At 39.9% G+C, this 3,531-nt stretch overlaps 1 long non-coding RNA gene across 1 annotated transcript; it reads left to right on the top strand.

Annotated features, from left to right (window-relative positions):
• The first annotated feature begins 1,436 nt into the window (after positions 1 to 1,436).
• Positions 1,437 to 2,380, top strand: LOC129101741 (uncharacterized). The gene is made up of 4 exons (XR_008531692.1): positions 1,437 to 1,849; positions 1,959 to 2,006; positions 2,119 to 2,192; positions 2,304 to 2,380. It is a non-coding gene; the product is annotated as an uncharacterized LOC129101741 (long non-coding RNA).
• The last annotated feature ends 1,151 nt before the right edge of the window (positions 2,381 to 3,531 follow it).

Below are 3,531 nucleotides of genomic sequence, written 5' to 3'. Positions count from 1 at the left end.
TAGCATCCCCCCAAGTTCCCCCCAAAGGCGAACCAAGAGACGGTAAGTTTTATTTATTCAGCACATTTTAGCAACAAGGCCATTCAAAGTTTTCATCACATTAAACCAAATCATTGAGACAAAGTTTAAAAGAAACAAACCATAAAATGACATTCAAATGTAAAAGAGCCAAGAGAACAGAAAACTAAACAAGCTAAAATAGAATAAGACTGGAATGAAATACAAGACCAAAAGTTAGAGTGCGGTTTAAGAGAATTATTTGATGAAAGGCAGCGGCGAACAGAAAGTCTTCAGCCTTGATTTAGAAGAAGTGAGACTTGTAGTCAACCTGTAGTTTTCTGGGAGTTTATTCCAGATTAACGGCTGTTGAAATTCAGAGTCCATGACTACACCTAGATTTCTGTCTTGGTCTCTGGTTTTCAACATTGTCAATTTAAACAGAACGTTGACTTCTAATCGTTCCTTCTTGGCTTCGTAAACAACTACCTCAGTTTTGTCTTTGTTTGATTGAAGAAGATTCTACTATTCAATTGTTGATTGGTCCAATTCACTCACTCTGTGCTTCTATTGGACAATAGTCCTCTGGTGATATAGTTAAATAACATTGTGAGTCATCTGCATGATTCTGATCATTTATTTGTTGTTTTCCAAAGCTCCTCTGATCCACCTGAGGGACCAGGTGAGACCTCTTCAAGGTCGAGTCCCCGTAAACGACCTCGGGGACCCGGTGAGCCGTTGAAGGTAAGTCCACCTACACCATCTCAGGTACCTGGTGAGCCGTTGAAGGTAAGTCCCAGTGGGCGCCGGCCGTCATGGGACCACCCTGAGCAGGAGTTGACAAACCAGTTTAACAGCTGGTGGTGCAACAGAGCAACTAAACCTCCAGGTAATGTTAAGCACCAGAAACAACATGGTCCTATAAAGGTTAGTCCTGCTAAAACGTCTCACTTGGGACCCGGGACCCGGTGGACCTGTAAAGGTAAGTCCACCTCAACCACTTCAGGGACCTGGTGGACCTTTAAAGGTAAGTCCACCTCAACCACTTCAGGGACCCGGTGGACCTGTAAAGGTAAGTCCACCTCAACCACTTCAGGGACCCAGTGGACCTGTAAAGGTAAGTCCACCTCAACCACTTCAGGGACCTGGTGGACCTTTGAAGGTAAGTCCCAGTGATGGTCGGCCGTTGTGGGACCTTCCTGAGCCGGAGTGGGCGAGGGACATGAGGCTCTATCTGGAGTGGAGGAACCAGTTCGACAGCTGGTGGTGCAACAGGGGCACTGAACCTCCAGGTAAGGTAAAGCACAATAATAAACACTATTATTCATTTATTTAAAATTAATTAATTTGATTCACTTTTAAATAATTTATTTAAAGTAATGATTAACATGAGTGTTGAATTGTTTAGAGTTTAAGTATCATTATTCTATTAGGTTGTATTAAGTTTTATTAGGTTGTATTTAGTTTGTCTTTAGTTGTTTTAAGTTGTATTAAGTTTTATTAGGTTGTATATAGTTTTATTAGGTTGTATATAGTTTTATTAAGTTGTATTTAGTTGTTTTAGATTTCAGGACGTTGCTGTGGTGAGAAAGGTCTCCTTGTCGCTGCACTGAGACTCAGCAGGGTGTCTGCACACAGAGAGTGGGCTGGAGGGGATATCGTGAACCTCCAACGTGTTTCGACCCCCAGTGAAGCTCCTCTGTGCAGAGAACTAATAGGATGGCCACACCATGTCAGGAGGGTCCACATGTCTGTCGCTGCCCACCCCAGTCTGACAAGAGTCCTCAGTGACAAGGAGAGGAGACAAGAGGAGAGGAGGTGGAGGGTGAGTATGAACCCTTATATAGAAAAGGTGAGTATCAGTTTATTTCTTATCAAAAGTGATGTTGTGATTAATAAATAATCTGTTCACTTGATTTTTAAACTATAACTCTAAAACTCGTGTTTCATTAATCTTTTAGGGAGAGGAGTGGAGGTGATGGGTTAATGTGAACCTCCTCTTTAAAAAGGTAAATATTAATTTCTTTAATTTTTTTCTCATACTGATGGATGCTTTATATGTTTATCCTAATTCTCTAAAGATTTTAAATTTGCTTAACGTCTGAATTTGTTTTTGCCAAGAGAGGAGAGAAGAGGAGAGGAGAGGAGGACAGGAGAGGAGGTGGAGGGCGAGTCTGAACCTTCTCTTTTAAAAGGTAAATATCAGTTTCTATCATTTTTTTCTGATACGGATGCATATTTCATACATTTACATTTTTTCTCTTAAGATTCTAACTCAAATTCTTGTCTGTATTTGTTTTTTACAGAGAGGATATGAGAGGAGACAAGGAGAGGAGAAGAGGAGAGGAGGTGGAGGGCGAGTGTGAACCTTATCTATTTAAAGGTAAATATCAATTTCTAGCATTTTTTATTTGTCACACAGATGGATAATTCCTACAATTATTTTATCTCTGAAGATTTTTATTTTAATTCACGTTGTTTTTATTTGTTTTTATGAAGAGAGGAGAGGAAAGGAGAGGAAGAGAGGAGAGGAGGAGAGAGGAGGAGGAGGGCCAGTGTGAACCTTCTCTTGTAAAAGGTAAATATCCATTTCTGTCATTTTATTTCCTCTTAATGATGGATAATTTACACATTTAAATTTTTTCTCTGAAGATTTTTAATTTGATTCACTTTTCTTTGGTGTTTGTTGGTACCAAGAGAGGAGAGGAGGAGAGAGGAGGAGAGCTAAGAGGAGAGAGGAAAAGAGAGGAGAGGAGGAGATTTGGTTTTCAAAGTCGCTTTATTGAACCATTGCAGGGAGACACCAGATCACTGTCACATCATCAGTTCAGACTAGCAAAAACAACTCATCCAAGAGCAGAAAAAAGTTAATTTATCAGGAATTAACGATCAGCTCTCCCTCCTCCACGGAGTAAACCCCCCCCCCCCCCAGCTGGGAAACATCTGGACCAAAGAACTCAGTCCACCTTGACTCCTTCATCTCTGCTAAAGAGAGCAAGTTCAGAACCTTAATTGAAAATAAAACATGTTTTTAAAGTCATTGTTAGCTCTGTAATGGTGTTATTAAGTGAAATAAATCCTCCTGTAGAGCCTACATCCTATTGTGTATCTAATTGTTCTCCAACTGTCTTCATTGTTCTGAAACCTGAACACAACACATTTTGGGGATGATTCAATTTTTCACTGCTGCCACCTAAAACGAGTCTGATGTCACTATTTTAAGATACTTAACATACATAGGTAGGGTCGGAGATGAACTTATTTGAATAAAAGTCTCATCAGAGAGAGACTTCATATTTAAGAGGGCTGGTTTACTTATCGTTTCTTGGAATGGGAAATCAGTGTTTTCTTTGTGTGAATAAAATAGTTTTTAACCCTTTTTAAAAGTGGTTTTAAAATGTAAACAGGAAGTACTAACAGAGGAGAAAGTTAAAGTCCCGTCCTGTTAGATTGACTGAGTAAGACTATAATTTCACTGGTTCATTAAAAGTTGTGGCCACCAGGGGGCATCTATTAGAAAGCACTCCAGACAAG

Source organism: Anoplopoma fimbria, chromosome 13 (genome assembly GCF_027596085.1).
Source record: "Anoplopoma fimbria isolate UVic2021 breed Golden Eagle Sablefish chromosome 13, Afim_UVic_2022, whole genome shotgun sequence".
Taxonomy (NCBI): domain Eukaryota; kingdom Metazoa; phylum Chordata; class Actinopteri; order Perciformes; family Anoplopomatidae; genus Anoplopoma; species Anoplopoma fimbria.
The sequence above is the reverse complement of the archived record's forward strand: the minus strand, read 5'-3'. Positions and strand labels throughout refer to the sequence as shown.